The sequence below is a fragment of the Manacus candei genome, unplaced genomic scaffold, assembly GCF_025592945.1.
Source record: "Manacus candei isolate 608988 ecotype Guabito, Panama unplaced genomic scaffold, ASM2559294v1 h1tg000015l, whole genome shotgun sequence".
NCBI lineage: Eukaryota > Metazoa > Chordata > Aves > Passeriformes > Pipridae > Manacus > Manacus candei.
The window spans coordinates 339,504-358,354 of NW_026138063.1; the positions used below are offsets into that span (position 1 = coordinate 339,504).

The window sequence follows — 18,851 nt, forward strand, 5'->3', positions numbered from 1 at the left end:
GCTTCCAGCAGAGCTTGGCTGTGCCCAAGAGGGCTGCATGCAGCCTTCCTGTCCCCCTCTCCCAGCCAGGGGAACAGCAGTCACACTGTGCATCTTTTGTGACGACCCTTGGTGTCAGGGGTCCCAGTGCCCTTCCTTAGGGCTCCCAGGGAAGGGTGTGCTGGGGAACCCAAACCTGGTCAGCAGGCAGACAGCTGAGTGCAGGGATGTTGTGGGCTACAGGGGCTTCTGCCCTTCTGATGGTCCTGCTCCTGCTCCCCTGCTGCAGACCAGGAATTTTCATTCCACAAGAGTGCTGTAAGAGCTCCTCAGCCCCCTGGGTGCAGGGAGAGGGGCAGCACGTTTCTTCTTGCCTACAGCCCATGAATGCAGCCTCCCACTGCTGCCCAGGCTGGCCCTACTGGGTGCTGGCATCCCAGTGCCATGGTGACCCGCAGACAAACAGGTAACCCACTGGCATGGCCCACGTGCTCTGGGCACAGGAGATGGGAGCTGCTTTTCTTCACACGCTGCATCAGTGTACAAAGCAAAGGCTCAGTGTTAATCCCCCTGGGGAGCTGCCATAGGAGCTGCCTGTTGGGACTGTGGCACCGCAATTAGAAACAGGTAATTAGTGAGGGAGCACAGTGGCTCTGCTCTGACACCCTGGGAGCACATGTTCCCTTGGGAAGTGAGCAGAGCTGAGCCTGGGCATGAGCTGTGGTTTGGGTGGAGGTAGGAGCTGGAGGACTGGCTGTGGACACTGCTGGTTCTCTTCCTGGCCCAAGCAGAGCATGGGTTAGTGACCAAGGCAGGAGTCCGAGGAGATGCCCTGTGGGAGAGGGACAGGGCCCTGTGTGTGCTGTGTCCTGCTGCCACTGCCCTTTCCCTCCTCTCGGAGAGGCTCCATTGTGCTCCTGCCCGATAAACACACAGGATGGAGCCATGGCAGCAGCAGCAGCAGCAGTAGTGAGGTGCCCCAGCAGTGCCTCGAAGCGCTGCAGCTCTCCTCAGAAAGAGGGAACCATCCAAAGGCAGGGACAGCCACGCTCCGTGAACAGCAAACCGAGTGACCTAATTCAGCTCTGGCGGGCGGCCCTCAGCCGCTCCATGGCGGCCGTGCTGGAGCTGACTCATCACTTCCAGCCTGGCAGACATTGGAGCTTTCAGGCCCTAAGGATTTTGCTCCTTCCTTATTAATTTTAAATTGATTAAAGTGAATTTTTAAAATACCAGGAGACACTTGCTTAAAGGAATGGTTATTAAAAAAAAGAAGGAAATAGTTGGTCTATGGAGTTAACTCTGTGCTTAACAACCTCTGGCTCCTGCAGCTGTAAACACCCATTTCAGCTTGGAGGAGTTTTATGTCAGCTGTTCTGTCATGGCAGATTAGCAAGGACAGGATTAATCCATCTTTATTGTAAAAAACTGAGAATTATAAATGTCCTTTCTTATACCCAGACACCCCCCTGGTGTCCTCATCCATGGCAGGGTGGTATTACAGGCTTCTGCTCTCAGCTACATGACTTTGTCCAGAAGTTGAGATCTCCCAGAGAAGTGCATCTCTGCAGGAGCATCCTGTTCTTTCCAGCACTGCTCAGTGCCTGACAAAGCTCCTCATACAGTCCCGAGCCCCCCTGGGGTGGCCTGTGGGCTGTCTGTGCTAGAACGGGCTGCCAGTCCCCTGCTTGGCTTCCCACAGAGGTTGCCATAGCCAGCGTGGGCAGGACAGATGGATGGAGGATCCTTCCTCTCGCTGTCAGAGGGCAGTTCCGGACGAGCTTCTCCCCTGGGCTGTTCTCACCTGCTGTGCCTGCCCCAGCTCTGCCAGGGGGAACTCCCTTACACTGTGGAGCAGGAGGATTTGCAGTGATTTGCAGTGTAATTGCACAACTCAGGCTTATGCAGATAGGTGAGGCTTTTCCCTTCTGCCTGCCCTCTTTCCCACTAGTGGGAGGTGGATGCAGCCCAGCAGCCAGCCAGCAGCCCAGGAGTGCCCATGGACCCACCTAAGCCAGTGCCACTAAGGACCTTTCTGTGCTGTGGTGGGCTACAGAGATGTAGGAACCCCCTTCCTGCAGTCTGCAGAAGCAAGGTCAGAGCTCTCTCCCCATGGGTATTTCTCCCTGAGAGCTCATCCTGGGGCTACCCCCTGTCAGCATCTCACCTGCTGCTGGAGGGGGCCAGGGCTGTGCCTGCAGGGTGCACAGGGGCTGGCCCTGGCTCACTGGCAGGGGTGGTGCTCCATTACAGTGAACGTCAGGGCTAGCTCAGGCAGCATAAACAGTAGATTAATTGATAAAGCTTTTTGTCCTGCAAGCAAACACCAACAAATTAAAAATTTTAAAAAAAAAAGGAAGGTGGAAAACTCTGTGGTACTTCAGAGAAGACAGAGCAGGAAGCCAAGAGGAGTGAAGGAGCAGAATATGGAATTCACCTGGAGATAATGAAGCAGCAGAAGTTGTCAGCCCCTTTTATGTCTGTCTAAAAAAAGAGGCCTTTTGTTTCAGTGAAACCAAAGAATGAAAATTAAAAAGCTAAACAAAGCAGAAAATTTCTGCAAAAATAATTTGACACTTGCTAGTGATTTAAGGAATGGAGCAGCAGAGTTTAACAAGTTGCACAAAAGCACCTTTGGTCTGCTTTAAAAATCTCTCTAAAAGAAACAGTTATATCACTCATATGCTGTTCACCTGTCTCTTCTCATCTCTAGATCTCAAAAGCGGAACTGCTCTAACTTCACATGCCAAAGTAGAACCTACTTCTCCTGCCTCTGCCTTGCACTCAGCATCCAGCCTTGCCCATGGTGCAGTACAGCAGATATTGCTGTGGGAGAGCCTGGCTGGTGAGACAGAGTTCCTTCCTGCTCACCTCCTTGAGCATGGAGCTGTGTCAGCTGGGATGACTGGAGAAGCCCATCTCTTTCCCCGTCCTCTGACAGCAGGTAGGATGTGTTCCTTCTTAGGACTTGATGTCCCAATGTCAGCAGCAGCTTGGCCTGGGTTGTCCCCACTGCTGTGACATGCTCTCTTTGGCTTCACCGGGGTACCTGGGAAGGGTGACAAAGGAGCAGTTGATGTTGTTGTGTGGCGTTTGTATTGATGTTCTTTCATAGTGTGCTGGTTTTAACATGTTTCAACTTTTTTCCAACCAAGGTTCTTTCCAAATTAGTGAATGATATGAACAAATCCTTTCTGTGCTCAGACAGACTCAGATATAGTGTTTTACTCAACTTAGAAAATTATGAAGTTGGGTAGGAACACTGGGTTACAGAATGTTCTTGCTTCATTCATTTTGTCAGTTGCAGTTTTAGTTTTAATTATTTATAACACTTCATAATGTACTAGTTCAATTACAGTAGCATATTTCGATAGAGTAATGAAATTAGTGACATTAGAGTTACTGCAACACTGTTTACCCTTTGCTGAGTAATATTCACAGTAATTATGCACATATTAGAATGTCTTTAAAATATATATAGCCTTAAACCTGGAGGGTTTAAGGTGTTTTAGACATGCTTGTTCTTCATGTAGTTAAAAATAGTGTCCTCTAAGACCTGATCCTAAAGTAGTACATGAAATCAGTGCCTATTCATGGAAGGCAGGTTCTGGCAACGTGAAATCCTTTCAGTCTCTGTAGGACCAGGCCTCAGCCAGCAGACATTAAAGAGCATGTTTCAGTGTTTTAAGGGCAATATTCTTGTATAAGGTTATTTTATTCCTATTTCTTTTTAGATAAAAGCACCCAACAAGCCTGCTTTCTTGGTCCTATATGAGCTGCTGCAGAATCTGTTTAAGCTCTGCTGCTGTTGATGAGAACATGGGTGTAGGGGTTGGAGAAGTTCTGGCCTTGTGTGCATAAAACACGACTGACAAAACAAAATGCTGTCATATTCACAAGGCAAACAGACTTGAAAATAGAGAAAATATTTTTCACATTTTTTTAAATTTTATCACTCAGCTGTGTTATTTCTAGTACTAGCAGACATAACATTTTGCAGAAAGAAATGTGACATCTATTCAGCTGGCAGTATTAGGTTTCCCTATACTGATACCATGTCTTGCCAACAATGCTGTCCTGTGGTGGGAATTGTGTACAGTTACCTACAAGACAACTGGCTGTCTTCATTATGCATTTCCATTTTTTTGAGCTGGAGATAAGACATGCCCAGCTATGCCAAGAATTAAAACAACCCAACAAGTCCATTCTTGTTTGGTGAAAGTGCTGCTCATGTTCTCCAGCAAAGCAATTATGTTCTCTCTATTGTCACAGGTTCTGCTATTTAGTGGTAATAGCTGTTAAGCATCAAAAAACCCACAACAAACAAAACCCAACAGAGGATGGTTTGCCTGGCAAGTGACCTACCTTACTCCCTATTTTGCTTCTTTTAGCCCCAGGCTAAGGGTGCTGCTCCTGAAACAAGAGTGATGCATGCCCTCCAGCTCTACCTGCAGCCAAACTGAGGGTTTGGTTTTCCTGCTCACCCATAATCCATGCCTTCTTCCATCCCTCTGCTGCTGCATCACAGCCAGAGCTGCCTGGAGGAACAGACTCCGAAGGGTTCTGCCCTCAGAATTCAGCCCTTACGCCTCAATTCCTAGTGCCTGTTGTGGGCATGGCCCTTCCCCAAGAAAACTTGAGAGACACACAATATGCATTTGTGCAAGTCTCCAAGAATCCATGTCCAGAGCAACCTTTGGCCCATGGTGTTTTATGACAACCAACTTGTAAATAATTTTGCTTCTAAACAGAAAGGTTTGGGGAAATCAAAAATTCTCTGGTTAAGGAGAAATCTGCAACACTTATCTGAGCAAACCATTCAGCATGAACTTAGGCAGGACTTGGTTAATCCATGTTGGGAGATTCAGAGTCCTTCAGTGGCAGTTGGTTTCTCACATTTTTTTGAGAATGTGTATGTGGATTGCAGAAAGGCAGAAAGTCACTGAAAGAATTATTCTCTTCTTTGTTTGCTTCTAATTTGCTCGTAAGGAAATTGAAAGTAAGGAAATCTCATCAGGAACAACACCCACGTGCAGGTACCAAGCTCCTGCTGCACCTGAATTCAATTGATGCAAAGAAGCTGAATTTAAAATATGCTCCAGAACAAAGCAAGGCCAGCTGGAGGATTTCCTGCAGGAGAAAGGAAAAGCCTGGGGAGGCAGTGGGCCGGAATGCTGAGCTGTGACACATTCCTGCTGGCTGTAAGTAGTATATCTGGGAGGAGGGGAATGGGAATGTCTTGATTTGGTCATTTGGACTAGTGAACTCTTCCAGTTAATGCTTTTTTTTATCTAGCATTAAAAATGTTGGGTTTTTTAAATTTCTTTACGTATGTTAAAAATATCTGTGTGTGTGTATATTTATATATATATATGGGGTGAGATTGAGTAAGTATTCATTATAAGAGGCTTTAGAAATATGGTGTGTCTGTCTCTGAGCACTAGAAGATACAGAAAACCGTGTCTGGGTGGCTCTGAGCCAAGTGCCTCCTGGCTGTTTGATTTGAGGAAGGCTTTGGTTGGTCATGCTGGTGCCCTCGGGCTCTCCCCGCTGTGCTGGGAGCGGGGCCGGGTCTGTGGCTGGGAGGAAGAGGGGCTTGGGGAAACCACCCTGCACATCCCAGGGAACGGGCTGGAGGAGCCAAAGGCGGCTGCAGAGGCTCTCGGCAGGAGCTCTGGGTGTCCTGCTGGTGGGCACATGTGTGGCTCTGTGCTGCCACTTCCCCTTTTATCCAGGCCTTGTCCCCTGTGCCAGCACTGCAGGCTGGGGGTGCCCCCCCACAGTGTCACAGGGAGCCAGACCTGTCATCCTGCAGCACTGACGATGGCAGTGGCACTCACAGCTTCATGAAACACCTTGTTGGTTTGACTGTTTCACACACTTTTAAACTTGCTAGTATTTCCTTTACCAGGCACTAAGAAAAAAAAGCCTATTTGAGTCAAGTAAAAATGCATTTAATTCAGTCCTTCTCTTGCAGTCTCAATCTCATCATACCTCTAATTTTAATGTAGGCTGAGTCATTTTCATCCTACTGCTTTAAAATCAGGCTGTGGAGCATGGTCTTGTTGTGCTATGTTTGGGAAGTAGAATGAATGCTTTTTCTCTCTCTTAGATCTATGCTGCCAGGCTTTTATCATTTGGTGCTCTTGGATATAAAAATAATGTAGCCAGGGATGATTTGCAGAGTTAGTTTTATTACTGTAAGCAAAATTGAAACATAAAGGATGCCAGTGTACATTATGCAGATTGATTTATAAAAATAAATTAAATGGAAAGTATTAGTCCAATGGAAATAATTAACCTTGTTCTGACATAATTCCTTGGGGCAGAGCTTGCATTGTGTGTGCAGTACAGTTGTTCTGCAGTACTTGCTCTCTGGGTTTTGTTTCTCTGTGGCTTGCTGGTTCCTCGTCTGCCAAACCCTCTGCTGAGGCTGCAGTGGTTAATATTTTTCTAAATAAAGCACTGTCTTGTTCCCTGTTCTTGAAACTACCTGATTTGTTTTTTACAAATCTAAATACTTCCATTTGAGACAGACTCTTGGCATGGCAAATGCAGGTGGAACAGTTGTGGCCTGGCAGCGCTATAAACTCCAGAGACAGCTGTGAGGTGAAGCCCTGGCAGCAGGTAGGGCTGTTCCAAACACTGTATCTACCCCTGTACCCAGGGGGGCAGAGCAGAAATACAAGGGGAACACCACAGTATGTTTGTGATTGTAGCAGGTGAGAAATATTGTACCCCTGGGTCCAGCAGGAGCATGAGAAAACTAGAAAACTGCTGAAAGTGGCATAAATCCAAGACTGAACAAGCTTGATCTGTTTGTATACAAGATCTGGTTGTGAATCTGGATTGATCCAATTTTGCTTCTTCATATGAATTTGAATTGTAAAACAGTGGCTGATTTTTATTATTTTTACTTTGAGTTAATTTGGATCTGCATCTTGGTGACAACCTGGGTCTTTGGACAGCGTGGTCTGTAACAGAAGTGAATAAGAATGCATTACACCAGCTGATGTAGAGTTAGTTCACCTCTTAGTATGCAGAAAGTCCCAGTGCTGCCACTCCACCTGGCAGTGGAGTCATCCTGCCCTGCCACTTGGCTGTGCTGACAGAGGGAGGAAGTTGCAAGCAGTGAGAGTAGTGTTTCTAAAAAGATGCATTGTTCTTCTGAGCTTTTACAAAGCCATTTCAGTCCTACAGGTGCAAAAAAAGTTGGAGCACGAAGGTTTGGGTTGTGGGGGACCAGGAGATTGGAGGGAGGGGGTGTCTTTTAAATCAGTGAAATATGGTGCAAAGTCAGGTCCCCTCTGAAGCAGGATTGGTAATACCTCAGCTGTTCTGATGGCTCTTCACCCGCTTTCTTCTTTAAATCAGCTCCTGATGTCATTCCATGATCTGCTCCAGCACTACCTGTAGAAACTTAGCCTACATCTTCATTTCCCCAAAAGTAGCCTGTTACTCCTTGATCTGTACCGGGAAGAAGAAACCTGGATTGCTGCCTGCAAAGGGATCTGTTATGCCCACTCAGCTTTCTCCTTCTAGACTAAACAAATCCCATTCTCCCCGTTTCTCACAGAACTGAAGGACAACTGAGGCTGGGACTTCAAGAAATCCTTTAGTCCAGCTCTTCTTGTCAAAGCATGCTCCCAGTTCCCCCAGCCTCTCCCTGTATGTCAAGTGCTTCTATCCTTTCATCATCCTCGTGCCTCTTCGTTACTCTCCAGCATGTCCAAGTCTCCCTGGTATTAAGTGATGTTTAATACTGGCAAATCTTGAGATTACACCAGTCCCTGTCTGGCTCCCCAGCAGAGCACTGTAGACAAATCCTGTTCCTTCCCAGTTTCTGCAGGCTGTTTTTCTGTTCTATGTTCTATAAGTCACTTCAATCTCTGCATTAACTCTTATGTAAGCTTTTCCCTGGCTGGTGACTGTGAAATGACATGCCATGAACTGCAACTGAAGAATGAAAAATAGGACTTTTTCTCTCCCTGGTACCAGCAGTTTGGTCACTTCAATCTCCCTTCATGAATATAAACTTTAAAAAGTAGAATTACAGATTTCAGAGGTAGAAGATTAAAAGATTTAGGAAATCCTAGGAAAAAATCTCCTGCTTCTGGCTGAATAGGTTGGAATCCATGTGTAGATAGAGAACTAACAGCCAAGGTTACTGTGGGATTGCAGGAACCACAGCATGTGCTTGTCAAGGAGACTGCTCTAAATGGGAGAGCAAAACTAAAACTGAGTTTGTGTGTGGTGGCAAGAATTGGGTTGTGTGAGCCAGAAGTGTCTGAGCCCGTGTCTCAGCCTCTCCCTTGCTCACTGATCTTCACCAGAAGTCTTCAACCCAAGGTTAAGTCTTCTGGTGGAGTGTTTGGCAGAGGAGTGAGCTGCCTTGCACCCAGTGCCAAGGACAGCAGTGCAGAGATTTTCTGTGCTGTAGGGTCATGCTGTAGCTGACCATGGCAGCTGCTTCAGGCAGGCTGGCCCCAAAACCTATACCAGGTCCCTGGCATGTGTCTGCTCTGTGCCAGGAGCAGGATCCTGTCAGGCATGTCAGCCCAGTGGCACAAATTTTTTTCTGTACATTAGGTTTTGTGTAATCTGTGCAGCTTTGGGGCTTTATAAACAGTTTTTTTGGCAATGAAGAGAGATTGTGGTGATGGAACCGGTGTAATATGTGACTGTGAGGCACACAAAGCCCTCTGGAGAAGCAGGAGAGGACTTCAGTCTGGGTGAGGTACAGAATTACCCTGAGTTTATCAAAATGGCGTTAATCACGCAATTGATTTGTGGGAGAAGGTGTCCAGTAACAGGGTGTTTGGTGACTGATCAAGGGGTGAGATGAAGATCTGCAGCTGTTTGGGGGCAGAGTGGGGAGACAGAGTCATTGACATGTGCTCCCATGGGATTAACGTGGCAAACAGAGAGAAAACACTAGTAATGATTGGTATTCGAAAGCGGCTAATCTAGTCACTTGGAAAGTGCCAGTTTGTGTCCTTGCCTTCAGACAGGGTTTATTTTCCTATCTGTAGAATGAGAATGACAGTCCCTGCTCAGCAGCCTTGCTGTGCCATGTGTTAGCAGTCATGGCTGCTGTCACTGTCTGGAGTGACTTGTCACCGTTCCTTTCCTTGGAATAGCAGCATTTCTGCTCAGCAAAGGCACAGCTAACCTAGAAGTAAAGGAGTGAAATCAGCAAGTGTGAGATTGTGCGGTGCACAGAAAGAGGAGGCAGCTTGTTCCAATAAAGCATGCGGTGGCATGTTGAGGTGGAGCTGTGAAACCAGACTGCAGGATGCAATCTAGGATCTGCCTGAGCTTTGTATGTGATAATCGGACAGCGACTGTGTTCTCTGCTGCCATGGCTGGCAGTATTTTGGAAAAGGGCTTTGTCACAAACATGCATAACTGATAACAATGGGTTCGTGAACGAAAATAAAAAACAACCAAGCCCCCACCCCAGAACACAGCAGATGATGACTCTGATTTTTCTTCTGTGGAAACTCTCATTTATTGCAGAGGAGGCTGAGGCCTACATTCCAGGCAGAGCAGTCTCACACACCCATAGAATCGTTTACATAGGAAAAGACCTCTAAGATCAAATAGGCAGTTTCCAGGTGTGGTCTGCAGTGTGTTTTGATCCTGAAGCGTTGATGTGGGGCTAAGCTGTGAGGAATGAAATCCTGTGGCAGCACTAATGGCTCCCTGAGGTCACCCAGAGCTGGATCTTGGCTTCGGGCAGCAGCCGAAGCGATCCTGTGCAACTGGGCAGGAGCTGGGAGTGAGTGTTGCCTGTTGTTCGATGGGGATGGCTCAGGCTCGGCCATCGTAACAAACGGTCAGTCATGAAGGACCCTCGGCCGCAGGGGCCCGCCCAGCACCGCACGGCCCAGGAGCGGGCTCAGCTGCCGTGGGGTGCTTCCCTATGGAGGCTGGTGCTCGCCTCTGGCCGACGGGCGGCTGCAGGGTGTGCCGGATCGTGACGTGCTGTCTGCGCGGCTGAGGCGAGTTCGGCGACATCCCGGTGCCGAGGCGGCCCCGCCGTGCCCTGGGCCGGCCGGAGCCGCGGGCCCCGCGGGCCCCCCGAGCCGCTCCCCGGGCCGAGCGGGCTTCGGCAGCGCCGAGCGGGGCTCCCCAGCGCCGGGGCTGTGCCCTGTGCTGGTACCGGGCGGAGCTGATTGTCAGCGCTGCTGCACAGCACAGATCCGCCTCGGGGGCTGTCCGTGGGAGCGTTCTGTAACCAGCTCCACACCGAACAGCGCTCCCCGCCTCACCCTCCCCTCATGCAGGGACGTTGTGGGGCTCAGTCTCATGAGGTACAGCAGCGTTCAGGCACAGGCGTTCCATTACAGTAACATCTGCTTCATCCAGTGCCCAGAGGGATAAAATAACTGTAAGGGGATGCTGCTTCTTTTTTAACACTTTGTCTTTTACCACTTGGGTAAGAGCCTTTGTTCCAAACACAGTCCAATCTGCCTTTGAAATCAGCGCTGTTGTGATTGCACCCTCGTGCACTGCATTATTTCCTTTCTTTTTCAGACAGTCTCATTCTGTTCCTCCCCTTACTAAGGCGGGCAAGCCCCGGGGTGTTGGCAGCGCTGCGGTGTGACAGCGGCAGCCCGGGCAGGCGATCCATGCGGTGATCCCGGCCATCCACGCGGGGATTGAGTCACTCGCACAAGGTCACGCGAATCGCTGGCGCCGCCAGGAATAGCACCCGGAGCCTCCCGGCTCTCTCGAGCCCACCCTCGGCACTCCAGCCCGAATTCCCCTGGTGAGCATGATGTGATTCATAATGCAGCAGCTCTGCTGGGAGGCTGGCTACCTCTGCCATCCCGCTGCGGCTGCAGAGCAAAGCAGCCAGGCTCAGACAGCGACAGAGATTGCACATGCTTGTAGCAAAAAATCTAAACCCCAGAAATGGTATTTAGCAGCTTATCTATAGATAAAATGTACCAAATGGTTAAAAATAGGTTTTAAGGTTCTTGGCATACGTCTTGAACTTTATATTCTTTGGGTTTTGCTGCAGTACAAAAATACCATTTTAATTACTCTGATTCTTATTGGCTTTTTCTGGTCTTTTTGTAAAAGTACCAAATTATCGATGGGTGTTTTTTGCTTTTAATTGTGCCTCTTGAGTGCTAAACCTGTTCCTGCTATTTGCTTGCAGTATGTTTAGGCTATGTTTAGGCAAATGCAAATGTAAGTGGTTATTCAGTGCCTTTGGCACTCTGAACAGAATGTACTGAACTCCTGGGGCTTGGTACAAAGCCTCGGCCTCCAGCATTAACAAAGCCTATGCAGGCAGCAGCTAAAATGTGAGAAATACCTGTGCTTGGCAGAGGGGATTTGGAGTAGCTGGGAGGACCGTGGATCATGTGCCTAGCTTTTGTCCTATGGACTGGGTAAATGGAATAAGGGCACTCCTGCCCACATGCTGTTAGCTGAAGGTGCTCTGGAGGTCTGGCCACGCTCACCCTGTAGTGCTGGAGCTGGCTGGCTTCAGCATGGGGCCTGTGGAGCCTTAACAGTGGGGAGTTTGCCAGCGAGGTTCCTTGCTGGCTGTATCAACAGTCAGCTCAGTGTGTTCCTGAAGCATAATGGAGGCTTTCCTTGGACAAACACCACGGCGCTGGAAGTGAAGAGAGCCAGCACGGTGCCACTGCCTGCTGTGTGTCCATTGGCAGCAGCTCGGGATTTTTACAGTTGTTTGCCTTCTTACCCAACCTATTTTAAGCTCTGATGGAATAAGGATGGCATTTGATCACAGTACTGGGCACAACTGCTTGGCTTTTATAACCCATGTTTTAAACCGGAGGTTTTTCCATGTGTGTTTGTGTCTTCAAATAACTTCAGGCTTGTGGCTTTAGACTTGGTGCTCTCTGCTGGCCTTTGCCATGGCCTGACAAGAGAGATCCTATCTCGCTCCATTGGGTGCTGGTTACTGAGGTGAGAACCCCTCAGAGGAAGTGGAGAGTGATGATTGGGGGGCAGATAGAACAGAGCATTTCTGAGCCTCCATCCTGGGTCTAGGTCTCCTGATGGAAGTTGAAGATGTCTTTGTAACTCTGTCTCTTTATTTGTCATCTCTTCAGGTGTGCCTGTGTCTCCTGATCTTGGGTTTATTGAGCAGGTGGCACACTATGTAAAGACTTTAATATCGGGTACTACAGGATAAATATCTCCCATTGTGGCAGCGATCAGCTGCTAATGCTGGGTCTAACACTGGTTCAGTGTTCATGTGCCTCTAGCACACGGAATGAACAGCCTCCATCTACCATGTCATGTACACATAAAACTGGTGCTCTGTGTTTTACTCTCAGGTCTGAGACTTCTTCAAGCAATGTGTCCTGCAAGGTCGGTTCCACACTTTTCAGTGGTGCATTTGTGGTTATGATGAAGCTTAGTCTTGTGTCACTTGTTTCAATGCTGTGCAGAGCAAAGCAGCAGGCTTGCTGCTTCCTGCAAGTAACTGCAGCCAGGAGATGGAGGTTTGCCATCTGGGAGGAAAACCAGGAATGTCATTAACAGGAAGTCGGGAGAAAAGGAACCTCTTGGCAGTGAGAGGGACAGTACAGAGAGGAGGAGAGGCAGGGACCAGGATGCCTGTCATAGGTGTCTTTTGTCTCCTTACGTCATAACTTGAGAGAGTCTGGAAGCCAAATCACCAAAGCTGCTGTTTTAAACTGTCTTTGAGTGGAAAGGAAATCCATGGGATATCCCTGCTTTATTCTGTATGAGTGCTTTCTAAGGCCCATGTAGATAACTGATATCCATAAAACAAACACACATTAGTTGTCATTTGAAATTACATTTCTGCCTGTATATTTTCCTGCTTTCCTGTTTTGATGGCCAAGTTTTTATAAAACCTCAGCTTTTGGTTTTATATTTCTGAGCTGCACATATATATACCAGCTTCAGGGCAATTGTGCACCACATTTATACACACAAATATCTGATACCCGTGACACCCTGCAATTGGGGTAGGAGCCCTCACTCAGCCTTTAAAGCTGGAGCCCAGCTGGGGGCTGCTGGGCCACTGTGCTGGTGCTGTGTGTGTGAGGGACAATCACCTTTTACATGACGTGAAATTACAGCTGATGAAACCTCCACCTGTGTATAATGTAGGTTAGAAGGAAATCTGGAATAGCTGGCATGTTACAGTGAACTACAGTTTGTTCTGTTGGGGTCCCAGGGATGGCTCGTTACTGCAAATGCTGTTTCTCTCTGGAAAACCTTTACTTGCAGTAAAGAGGCAAACTGTAGTGATTTGGCTGAATGCATAACATCCCAAAAGTAACTCTGCAGTCCCTAAAGACAAGGCTGTTTGAGTCAGCTTTTAATGAGAAGAATACAAAGAATTTGATCCTTTAAAAATCTAGCTTAATTCATTGTCTAATTTTAGAGTACAGCTCCTCTACTACAGATCCTATCTGAGGGACAGCTCAGAATCACTGAAGCCAAGGCCAACATCCTATCCCATCCTGGTTTCACTAAATCAGATTTATTTTGTTCCCCCAGTGGATCTTATTCTTACAAATACTTCATTGCTGTGTCCTTTCTGTTGTTTTCAGGATTATGAACCTTTCTGCAGCAAGATCTGAAACAGCCAGATTCCAATTTAAATCAAAGTCCCTAGGATTCACTTGTGATTTCCAGTAAGGCTTCTTTAAGGTATTTATGATTAACATTATAATGTTATAAACATTTATTGTGGTTGTCTGAAATGCCATAGGAATTTTCTGCTGACCTTACAAAAACTAGTTACACTTCAGTACCCTTTGCTTATGATTTCCAAAACGACCTGTGTCCTGTAAAAGCAATTCTTCACAAAGATTTGAACGTGTTTTCCAGCACTCCCTGGGGGTGTCCTTGATCCAAGCTCTGGTTTAGTGTGTGTGCATAAGAAGCTGAAAGACAAACTGATTGCTTTCTGCAGCTCACCTCCGTTTTTCCTCTTGTACTAATGGCCATAAAGCAGACAAGTAATTGAGAAATGGGAGATGAAGACAGGGCTGTGTATGTATTTGTGAGAGCTGGTTGTCCTTCCTCCTCCTCTCCTCTTTACTCAGCTGTTAATGGATTTGGATCCGAAATGGAGAATTTTTGTCCGGCTGACAGCTGCCCTTGGCACTGCAGCTGCCACTGGCCCAGGGCTCCTGGCCCCGGACAGGCCACCTGTCCTGCTGTCCCTGCAGCAGCTGGCTCTGGGTGACCAGCCTGCTTTACCTAAAGGCTGATACGTCCATGGGCTGTGACACAGCAGACTGAGCAGCTGGAGGCTTTGGAGCCTGCAAAAAACAACAGAGTTGGGTTTTGTTGCATTTTGAGGTCTTTCTGGGGAAGGCAAAAGCAACACTCTGGCTTTCCTTATTTATGTGGTCCTGATGTGCAGTATGGAGAGTTGCAAAGCACGATGGGAGCAGACAGTGTTTGTGCTGGTGACAGGGGTCGAAATGTTTCCTGTCATGGAAAAGATGAACTAGCCAGTTCCACATCACCTTTCTTTTCTGAGACCTGTGAGTACTGTCAGTTCCTGCTATTTTAATTCATGAGCTTGCTGCTCTGTGTGGTATTAACACCATGGCTGTGCGTGGTCCAGTGTCACTTTCCCAGGAGTGGATGAAGGGGGGGGAGAGGTCACAAGCTTCCTGGCACTCCCTCCTCCTGTCTCTTGCCCTTCATAGTTTACTGTGTTGTGCCCTGCTCAAACTAAAGCAGGGACAGGAGAGCACAGAGACCACGATGGCAGCAGAGGAGGATGGCATAAAAGGACCTAAGGGAGAGGAAATGCAGGTACCACAGGTAGAGAAGGCCAGGATGCCATGCTTGGTGCCAAAAATCTTGTTTATAGTCGTGGTCAGCACCCTCTGCTGAGGAAAGAACAGACCTCCAGAAGTGTTCTCTGTCGTGCCTGGCCACAGTAGTCCATACCTCGAGCAAGGAAAAAGCCATCCCTTCCTCCTGATGGGTGGAGGAACTTTCCCCATCCTGAAGAAACCCCCTCCACATGTGTCCCCTGTAGGGGCACTGCAGGAGTCAAACTCCTGCTCAGGAAAGCTCCAAGGGAGGGTAGCGAAAGGCCAGAGATAAGCTCACCTGATGCAGCTCTGGGCTTTTGGAAGCTCATGTTGCCAGTCAGACATGATGTATAAACCTCATTCAACTGGCAGAGGATGCTGTACTGATGGATGGAGTCTCTGTAAGGATGAAATAGTCAACTAAACTCTGCTTCTGAAGGCCTTACACATGTGGAAAAGAGCAGCTGTATTTGCTGGGACAACTAGTAGATGCAGAACCATCAGTCTCTGACCAGGAAGCACTGAAATACCAAATAGAAGAACTTGCAGGTTCTTTTTGAGGTTATATTTTCTTGCTACAATTGTAGGCAAAGAGGGCTGGATTTTTCTTGGCCATACACCTACAGTGGAGAGCCGTGGATGCGTTTGCCATTCTTATGGGCAGTCAGTATCAGGGTTGGCTGAACAGCAGCTTGTGCGGATGCACCAGGTGTTTGTTTTGCTCACGAACTTGGAGAATAAGATGCTGATTGCTCTTAAGGCTGTTCTTTTCATAGGTGTTCTGAAAGGGACAGTTGGACAGAAATCCCCTTTAGTGAATCTAAGACACTTGGGTCTCTTTTATTGTCAAGGAGGGAAGATGGCCTAATTATCTCTGCTGTAGTTGTTGCCCAAATCGGTGGTGCATCTCTTGAGCCAACAGATACCCCTTGCAGCAGATGTTGGTGGATACAGAACCAGACCGCCTGGAGTTTCCTTTCCTTTTGCTTCCTTGGGAGCAGGGTCTTCTCCCAGCCACCCTTAGCCAGCATGAGCTGCTCTTTCATAGGCTGATGGATCCTTAACCAGCCCGGTGGCTCTGTGTCTGCTCAGTTTGCCCTGTGTTATCCAGCTTACTCAGCAGCAATGAAGTTTTCTACTGCTTGATACCTTGAAAGTCTCCTCAAGTACATGGGGCAGGTCCTTCAGGAAGAGAAGCAGTGATTCAGTGCTGGAGCTGGCAGAGCCTGCCCATTCTTTATACTAGAGCTTGTTCCTCTGTGTGTTTGTGCACTCTTGCATATCTCTTCTCCAGCATTTTATCTCCCTCTTCTCTTTAGTGCTTTATCTCACTGCTGCTCTTTAGTGCCCATTATGTCTTGTCAGCTCTCTGGCTACAGAGTGGAGGACACTCTTTGGGGAAGTGCTGAGAATCGGCCTCCTCTGGCTTCTTCAGGAGTGCTGCACATGTGGGTGATGAGTGTTTCATGTCAATGTGCTTCTCTTACCGTGGCCATATAATACACACATAATCTTGCTGCTGTAGGCTTCTCTAGTACACCCCAGCCTTTGGTTTTCCCGTCCCTGCCTGGGCTCTCTTTTGCAAGCAGCTGAAGGTGAGTAGCCTGGCTGCTGGCTGGCTGCATCCACCATCCTGATTAACTTTCCTCTTTCATTCATTAATGGGTGCATACCCACCCATCTGGAAATCATTCTCCACCTCTGGTTGTGAGTGATACCTGCGTGTTTGGTTCGTCTTCCACCTCATGGCCCTGATTCTCCTCCCATTCCTAAACAGCATGGCTCTGCTGCACACAAGAAAATCACACCACAGGCTGGAGTGAGCCAGGAAGTCTTGTCCCCAAGTGGCTTTATGCTCTTCAAAGATACCTGAAGGAGCCAGAGAAGGTGAGTGGTGTCCAGAATATACAAATGCAGGTGTGTGACAAATGAACTAGTTGTCCATCTTTTGGTGAAATGAATAAAGCAGGTGTACCCAGACAAACAGGGTACTGGTGAGGGACTTCCTTGGTGCCTTTGGCTGCAGGAAGCGTGTCTGCCAAACTGGGAGCCTGATGGGCAGAGCCCAAACTCACCTTTGCCCCCAGTGCCACATTATTGCTTGTGGGCTCCTGCCCTCAGCCTGTGGTAACAGAAGATGAGTAGCTGGCAGGAAGGTAGCAAGGATGTGCTACTTAAACATAGGTTGCTAATGGCTGTGTTCCCAGTGCCCAGATGTGTGGCTGCTCTGGGATGCCGGGACCTCCCTCTCTGCTGCAGTAGACACTGCTATTATTAGCTTAGTGGCAGCTTTCCATATGCCAACACTCGTGACTGCAGGACTATTTAATTTTCACTTCTCTGAATTATTTAATTTGTCAGCTGTTGGCTGCTATTCATTAAGGGCCAAATGCCAAAGTCCTTACCTAGATTTTTTACTCTCTTAGGGCTGAGGCATGAATCCTGTCTGAACAGACCATTCTATCTGGGCAGGATCGGAGGCAGGATAAGGTCTTGAATCTAGAAAGTCAATCATTACTAGGCTAATCAGTAGAAAACCCTCGTCTTCAGGGATAGGTGTCTAATCTCCCTTCTTCTGGTAATTTCTGTTTGGAGAAATGAACCATCAGTTCTGCTAAAAACACTACCACTCCTCTTTTGGAGCTGGACTGTGTGGATGAGGTGTGCGGTTGCTGGTGCCTGGCTGCAGGTCCTGGTCCCTCTCTGATGTGAAGAGCTGCTGCTGTGAGCAAATCACCCTGTGATTCACTGCTGGGGGCCTCTCTTTAATTATTGAGTGCCAGAATAGATGTATATTGAGTTACCTTGCTGGCAAATATCATCTCCAGCATCTCGTGTAACTCTACAATATTCTTGGTTTTCCTACTTGCATAACATGGTCTCTTTCAAAGAATCTAAAATAAGTCAAAAGGTGGGTTTATATATTGCTTCTCTAGTGGTACATGTCTCCAGAGAACAACAGGTTGTACACTGGTTTTGAGGGCAGTCTTCCCTGGCAGCATGGATTGCTCTTCTATAAAGTCAAGTCTGCACTTGGATGTGCAGCGGGATGAAGCAGGATGTGTACGGCGCGTTTTCAAACCAACCAACCAAAGAAAACCAAAACCCAACCTCCCAAAAAACTCAGAAAAGGAGAGAGCAGCCTAATTTTGCTCTCACTGCTCTGAAGTATTCCATTTGTCAGCTGTTGTTGTGGAAGACCTGGCTGACCTGTCTTAAGGGCACTGCAGCCTCTAGTTCTGGACAGTGGTGCATGACCAGAAGGTTGCCTGCATCTGTGCAGGGCCATACTGGAGTCACTGGAAGGAGCACATGGAGGTGTGGGGGAAGAGAAAACCAACATACATGTTTGTAATCTTTCCCAGCTTGCAGAGAGGCATATGGCTGCCAGAGTTCCCTCATCCCTCCTCTGTCCTGCTGTCACACACAGGCTGTGAGCAGCAGTTGAGAAATTGGCCTCGGATCCCTTGACCTTTAGTTCCCGTAAAATCCTCTGGATAATGTAGTCTAGAGTGCTCACAGCCACGATACAACTTTTATATATGTTCTCTCTAAGTATAGCAAGCAAAACTTGTCATTCCTTATTTTGCAAAAGAAAAAACCTCCTGAATTTCATATAATCCTGGTGACAGTTTACAAAAGAAAGGAAAAACATTACCCAATGCCAAAATGGAAGGAAAGGCAATGCTGTGGTTAGTCGAACACTTTGTCATTCACAGGTTTCAGGGAATTTCAGGTGGCAGGCAGGAGTCGTGAGCCCCAGGTCCCTCCTGTGTGACGCCCCAGGTCTGTCTCGACAGCAGTGCTGGCCGGTGCTGACAGAGTAACTTCAGCTGGGATCTGTGGTACTGCTGTGTCCCTGGCTGCTGAGAGCAGGGAAGGAGGGCTCCATCTACTGCTGTGCGGGGAGAAGGCAAAAATAACCGGGATGGCATTCCTCTGCTGCACAGAAAAGCTACTGGGTACATGAACTCCAGGTACTTTTTTTTTTTTTTTCTTCTCCCTGTGGCTTTCCGAGCCCTCCACATGCAATCTAGTTCCCTGCCTGGGACACTGTACAGCTCTGTAGCT

At 47.9% G+C, this 18,851-nt stretch overlaps 1 long non-coding RNA gene across 1 annotated transcript in view; it reads left to right on the forward strand.

The window, feature by feature from the left end:
* The window catches only part of LOC127468791 (uncharacterized), a 46,533-nt gene that overhangs the window by 12,189 nt on the left and 15,493 nt on the right, over positions 1–18,851 (forward strand). Inside the window, exons 2-8 of the long non-coding RNA XR_007903684.1 lie at positions 2,693–2,923; positions 4,969–5,180; positions 10,519–10,753; positions 12,303–12,336; positions 13,554–13,653; positions 16,558–16,667; positions 18,500–18,757. This is a non-coding gene — a long non-coding RNA (uncharacterized LOC127468791). The remainder of the gene's footprint in view (positions 1–2,692; positions 2,924–4,968; positions 5,181–10,518; positions 10,754–12,302; positions 12,337–13,553; positions 13,654–16,557; positions 16,668–18,499; positions 18,758–18,851) is intronic.